Genomic DNA, 6,900 nt, shown 5'->3' with positions numbered 1-6,900 from the left:
ATACTTATATTAAATTTAGATATTCGGATTGCAAAGTGATATTGTGGATCCTTTTTGTCACAGGTCATCAATAGCATTTTGTCATCATTATCACCTGCTACATCTTGTTGCCTGTGGATATTGTACATTCATTATTCAAATATTGCACAGGGCTTACCTGGAGTGGAGTCCCTCTTTTCCAGAGAAGTAACACATAACAGCACTTCCAGCTATAATCAGAGATGACCCTCCCCAGCCTATGAACACTGCTGCACCTATTTCAAATCTGAAGAATGAACAAAATCTTCAGCCCTCACCACTCCATGTGCAGTGCTTTTAAGAACGGAGAGGAGATGAGGTAATGATGTTAAGCAAAAAATGTCATGATACAAAACAAAAAAAGTTGAGAGAGAAACATGTAGGAAGGAAAGGAGATTTGGGCAAATTCTCTCTCTCCCAAACCTTAATTACTTCATAACTTTATAACTACCAATAAAAACAACCTGTTATTTTACTGTGTTTTGGTGAGCAAACATACATTTTGGTTTTTATGCATTCCTAAATGACAAATGTAAAAGGATACAAGCTAGACAAAGCATTGAATGGAGGATCCAGTGTTTACAAAGTTTGATGTTTTGGCAACTGTTTCTACTTTTTTGGTTCTTAAAACATTGTATTGACATCATAGTTAAAATGCCAAAGTACTTTGTGAAGTTAAATTAATAACAACTGCTTCTGAGCTCTTCTAAAATGTTGAATTGTGGATGTAGCTGTAGTATGCCTATGACTAACACTTGAAAAGTTACATGCTGCCTGGAAAAAAGTGACCGATCTAGAAGATGTGTCATTGGAACTCAATAAGATGTTTTTAAATTAAAATTCAATTTTATCAAGCTAATATCAGCACAAAAATTTATACAATTACAGACTTTACTATTCTAAGAATAAACTATTGGAAATATGGAGTAGCGTGTAAATGTATGGGCACCCCTAGTCAAAATATTGTTGTTTACTGTGAATTGTTCACAGTAACAACTGATCTTCAAAAAGCATAATTTACAGATAAAAGTCTTTTCAACATTTTAAGGAATGTTATTGTACAATTTTTGTTTTGTACAAATATAAAGTGAGAAAAAGAATTTAGACAATTTGCTAGAAATGAGTTTCAGTTTTGTGTAATACACAAAACATTCAAATTTGTAAATGTATGGCTTTAACAAAGGAATCATGGCACATTTCATGTACTGCTTTCAGTCTGATGAGAGCTGAGAAACAACTACAATATAAGCAGCAGGTATTTTACTGTTTTGTATTTTATGCACTACTATGTAAATAAGGATCATCAGTATTTGCTAGTTTATTTTAAAGAGCTGAGGCTTTGAGAAAGGACAAGATACAGAATCTTTAGGCTGTTTTTGGTCACAGCTTCAGCCCTTATGACAGGCTGTGCTATAGGAGCAATGTCTTTTCACATAGTAAATGGTAATTAGAGAAACTGCACACAGAAATTATGTATATGGAGATTGGTTGCTTCATTTGTTGTCTTTGTGGCTGGTTACTGAACTGTTCTACTCTGCCCACTGAGTACTGTTGGGAGAAGTCGTTGTTACCACTGTCAAATATTTTTCCAATCTGTGGATGGACTGCAAATATTACCCATCCATGATGACACTGCCAGGTAAAAAAAAACAGTTTACAGTTTGACCACCAATGTCAGATGTTTTTAGATTGAATTAGACAGTGCAGTGAAGTTCAGCAACTAGTTCACCACTGTCTCTTAAGTTTTCTTGCATGTGTGCCGTGCCCTGGCTATTGTCTCTGTAATCCTGGGATTCTGGGGAGCTGTGCTTGCTTTAATTGGAATGAAATATACTAAGATTGGAGGTTCTGAACTTGCCAATGCCAGGGTAACTTTTGCAGCTGCCCTGACCTATATGGCGTTAGGTATGATGCCTTCAAACTTCATTCTTGTTCAATTCATAGTAAAATAATTCCAGAAATGATGCAATGCTTTTTGTGCCACAGGGTTCAGTGGTATGATACTGTACACAGGTGCAATATGTGGATCCAAACTACAAGCCACAGAAGTAAGCTATTTTTAGATGTGGTGAACATGCTTTCACACAGAAATTTAAATGTTTACTTTCTTGAAATAAATGTAAAGCCGATTGAAAAGTGATGTTCAAGACATATACTAATGCCATTAAAACATAATTGCATTTACTTTGATTTCCCCTCATTTTATATATATACGTTTAAAACACCCACACTAACGCTTTAGCAGGCTTATCATTAATAAACACCCTTGAAACTGAAACTGCTCATCAGTTATTGATAGTTGTTAAATAATCTATTAAATCTAATCTGGGCCTGATTGTGATTGTTTGACCAAAAATCTAATGCAGTCAATAAGCAAAGAATTTTCTTTTTAGTTTTCTGTATTTTTTTTTTATTTATTTTTTTTTTATGTGATCTACTTGTTTAGAAAACACATAAGCAGGTCTATTCAGAATTGCATAAGAAATGAAGGTTTGAGGTAAATGTTGATGTTTTAAGCATGTAGTTTGTCTGCGGGTGAACTATTAACTATAAGTTTATACGCTTATTATTATTATTATTTCCTATACAGTGGCATGTACATGTTTGAGTTCACCTGATTAATGTCTGTGCACAGTGATGAAAGTTAAACAAATTGTAATTTCTTTATTTAAGCTTTAGATTAGTTTTAATTTTAGATTAGTTTTAATTTTACCATTTCTAAAAGGTAAAAGGGCCTGATACAAAAGTTTGGACACCTTGCATGGTCTATACATATAAAATTGTACAATAACATTCCTTAAAATGTTGAAAAGACTTTTATCTGTAAATTATGCTTTTTGAAGATCAGTTGTTACTGTGAACAATTCACAGTAAACAACAATATTTTGACCAGGGGGTGCCCATACATTTACATGCTACTCCATATTTCCAAGAGTTTATTCTCAGAATAGTAAAATGACATTTCTGAAAGGTAAAGTTTATAATTGTATAAATTTTTTATGCCGGTATAAGCTTGATAGAAATTAAAGATAAAAGGGCCTGATACAAAAGTTTGGACACCTTGCATGGTCTATACTTAGTAACACCTCCAAAGATTCCTTTGTAAAAAATGGTAAAACGTTTTTCATGGTGCTATTTTTTTTTCACTTTATATTTGTACAAAACAAAAATTGTACAATAACATTTCTTAAAATGTTGAAAAGACTTTTATCTGTAAATTATGCTTTTTGAAGATCAGTTGTTACTGTGAACAATTCACAGTAAACAACAATATTTTGACTAGGGGTGCCCATACATTTACACGCTACTCCATATTTCCAATAGTTTATTCTTAGAATAGTAAAGTCTATAATTGTATAAATTTTTATGCTGATATTAGCTTGATAAAATTGAATTTTCATGTAAAAACATCTTATTGAGTTCCAATGACACATCTTCTAGATCGGTCACTTTTTTCCAGGCAGCATGTAACTTTTCAAGTGTTAGTCATAGGCATACTACAGCTACATCCACAATTCAACATTTTAGAAGAGCTCAGAAGCAGTTGTTATTAATTTAACTTCACAAAGTGCTTTGGCATTTTAACTATGATGTCAATACAATGTTTTAAGAACCAAAAAAGTAGAAACAGTTGCCAAAACATCAAACTTTGTAAACACTGGATCCTCCATTCAATGCTTTGTCTAGCTTGTATCCTTTTACATTTGTCATTTAGGAATGCATAAAAACCAAAATGTATGTTTGCTCACTAAAACACAGTAAAATAACAGGTTGTTTTTGTTGGTAGTTATAAAGTTATGAAGTAATTAAGGTTTGGGAGAGAGATAATTTGCCCAAATCTCCTTTCCTTCCTACACGTTTCTCTCTCAACTTTTTTGTTTTGTATCATGACATTTTTGCTTAACATCATTACCTCATCTCCTCTCCGTTCTTAAAAGCACTGCACATGGAGTGGTGAGGGCTGAAGATTTTGTTCATTCTTCAGATTTGAAATAGGTGCAGCAGTGTTCATAGGCTGGGGAGGGTCATCTCTGATTATAGCTGGAAGTGCTGTTATGTGTTACTTCTCTGGAAAAGAGGTAAGCCCTGTGCAATATTTGAATAATAAATGTACAATATCCACAGGCAACAAGATGTAGCAGGTCATAATGATGACAAAATGCTATTGATGACCTGTGACAAAAAGGATCCACAATATCACTTTGCAATCCGAATATCTAAATTTAATATAAGTATACATACAACCAAAATGTCATTTGAAAGTATGCCATTCATCGCGTTGCAAGGAAAAAAGTTCAGAGGCATCCGCAAAACTTGATGTCGGCCCGCTGTACAACACAACTCTGTCATTTTCTTGATCAAAATAGAACCCGAAATAATAGCCGTTAGCCAAAGCCATGCAAAAATCGTGTCTGTGTCTTTCAAGCGCAATCGCCTTTTAGCCAGAGTCAGTTTCATCTTTTTGGGAGTATCGGACGCCATGATTATTACGGATATCTTCTAACCCTAACCGCCGCACAAACACTGACCCTTTAAATCCTTCGGCCTACAGGGCCTGTTGAATGAATGGGTGGAGACTTATGACGTTGCATACTCTGATTTGCTCGATCGTATGTATCTCGGTCACCTGATTGGGCGCCTTTTTTAAATGATGTTACCGAATCATTGCGTGTAATACGTAATTGACTCGTAAATAAAAGTCTATAGATCTCTGATCAACTCTCTCTCCGTCTCTCTCACGTGGCACAGGATGGGTTTGGCAATGGGTAACAGATGTCCGAAGGGATATCTATATTTTGCTGAATCAGGGTCTAGGTTCGTTCGGACCTTTTGACCCCGGCTAGGCTTCCCTTGTTTACACACACACACACACACACAAACACATACACATGGGCATGGGCACAGGTGTGGGGTGGGGTGGGGTGCTTGAGTAACAGATGAGTTACTCATAACTCAGATAAGTTCAGATAATGAATCAGGGTCTAGGTTCGTTCGGACCTTTTGACACCGGCTAGGCTTCCCTTGTTTACACACAAACACATACACATACACATGGGCACAGGTGTGGGGTGGAGTGGGGTGTTTGAGTAACAGATGAGTTACTCATAAGTCAGATAAGTACAGATAATGAATCAGGGTCTAGGTTCGTTCAGACCTTTTGACCCCGGCTAGGCATTGGTATGTGAGAATAGATAACAGACCTGTCAAAAAAGTTTGATGAAAAGTGCCCAGCTATCCCATTGGACGGCAACACAATAGGCGGGACTTCCGGAAGGAGGGATATCCAGAAGGCGGGACTTCCGGTGAAAATGCACGCTTCTGATTGGTCGAGGGAGGGACATGCAGGGGGCGTGGCTTGATGACGTGGCATGATCTGATTGATCGAGACGACCTGTCAAAACTAGTTTGATGAAAAGTGCCTCCTATATCTCTCTCTGACAGTATTTGGAAATATGGCCAGGAGTCTCACACTTGAAACAGATTGGTTTTCCATCTTCTGTGTACCTTGGTTTCACCCTAGGCCTGCTGACAGTACTACTTGCACTACCCCTGTGTACTGTAAGATCCTTCACTGCTTGGGTCAATTCACTTATGGCATTGCTTTGCTGTACTACCACTTTAACCACGTCTTCTAGGGTAACTGATGGGGGTTCATGCACCTGAAGAGCTGAACACTGTACCAGACCACTACCACTACCTTTTGGTCTAACTGCCTTGGCCTTTGCAGAAGATTCTTCTAGAAACCACAACTGAGCCTCCTCTCTCACATCTATCATAGATGAATCAGGGTGATTTCTAACATATTTTCGGAGCTCCCTCCTAAGAGAAGAATCCCTGACCCCTTCTATGAATTGGTCCCTCAGCACTAATCTCTCATTAATCATGAAATCAGGAGAACATTTCACTAACAAGCTAAGAGCTTGGGCCAAAGCATGTGAAAACTCTCTTATATCTTCCCCATCCTGCTGTCTACGGCTGTAGAAGCTATGCAACAACTGAGGTGTACTGCGTTTGTCACGAAAGGCATCTCTGAGGTAGGTGAACAAATCACTAGCATTGCTAATGTCAGAATCACCGCGCATGCGTGCCTCCTCTAGAGCCGGGCCCCTTAACAGTGACATTACAAAATCATATTGGTCATGATCAGACAAATTTCTAGCACGTAGTACACATTCAACTTCTTCAATGAAGTCATCAATATGCCTGCCATCTTTATCAAACTCACCACTGAAAGGAACAATGTGTCTTTCCCTTGGAACATAAACATAGGATCTGTTACTGAGGGTAGCTATAGTTGCCATAGCTTCCTCATGCTTAGCATGCAACTCTCTGATCTGTTCATGCAAGTCTGGTTCTGGCTCTTGCACATGTGGTCCTGGTTGTTCGTCACTTGACTGAGACATAGTAACGCTACAGTCTTTTCAGTCCCTACCACAACCCTGGCAAAGGATGAGGTTTCTCTTCCACCAACAGCAGCTGACACCACGACTTCACTGGAACAATGTCTTTGTTGCAGTCTCTCCGCGTCGCCCTCTGGAGCGCTGATGTTGACCGGAAGTGCCACCACCACAACTGCTGAGCATCCGATTGTCCTCCAGGCCTCACGGTTCCTCCACCCTGTTCTTCACCACTACCGTATTATGTTCAGACTTGTATGATGCATACACATAAAAACCCTAACATTTCCTTAGTAATTAAACGGACCCCACTCCTGGTACCAAAAATTGTTGCCCGGGAAAGTACACGCGGAACGACAACTTAAATTTTTGGGTCCATTTATTTCAATACTAAATTTCAAATACACATCCGAGTAAACTTATGCATGTACATCACACAAAAAAGGAAAATAAAACACAGATATATACAAATAATACGGTAGTG

General features: G+C 37.8%; 1 pseudogene; it reads left to right on the top strand.

Moving 5' to 3' along the window:
- Positions 1–1,489: 1,489 nt before the first annotated feature.
- On the top strand, positions 1,490–6,598 carry LOC140556632 (claudin-10-like; annotated as a pseudogene).
- The last annotated feature ends 302 nt before the right edge of the window (positions 6,599–6,900 follow it).

The sequence above is a fragment of the Salminus brasiliensis genome, chromosome 5, assembly GCF_030463535.1.
Source record: "Salminus brasiliensis chromosome 5, fSalBra1.hap2, whole genome shotgun sequence".
In the NCBI taxonomy this organism is placed as follows: Eukaryota; Metazoa; Chordata; class Actinopteri; order Characiformes; family Bryconidae; genus Salminus; species Salminus brasiliensis.
This window is presented reverse-complemented; position numbering and strand designations above follow the sequence as displayed.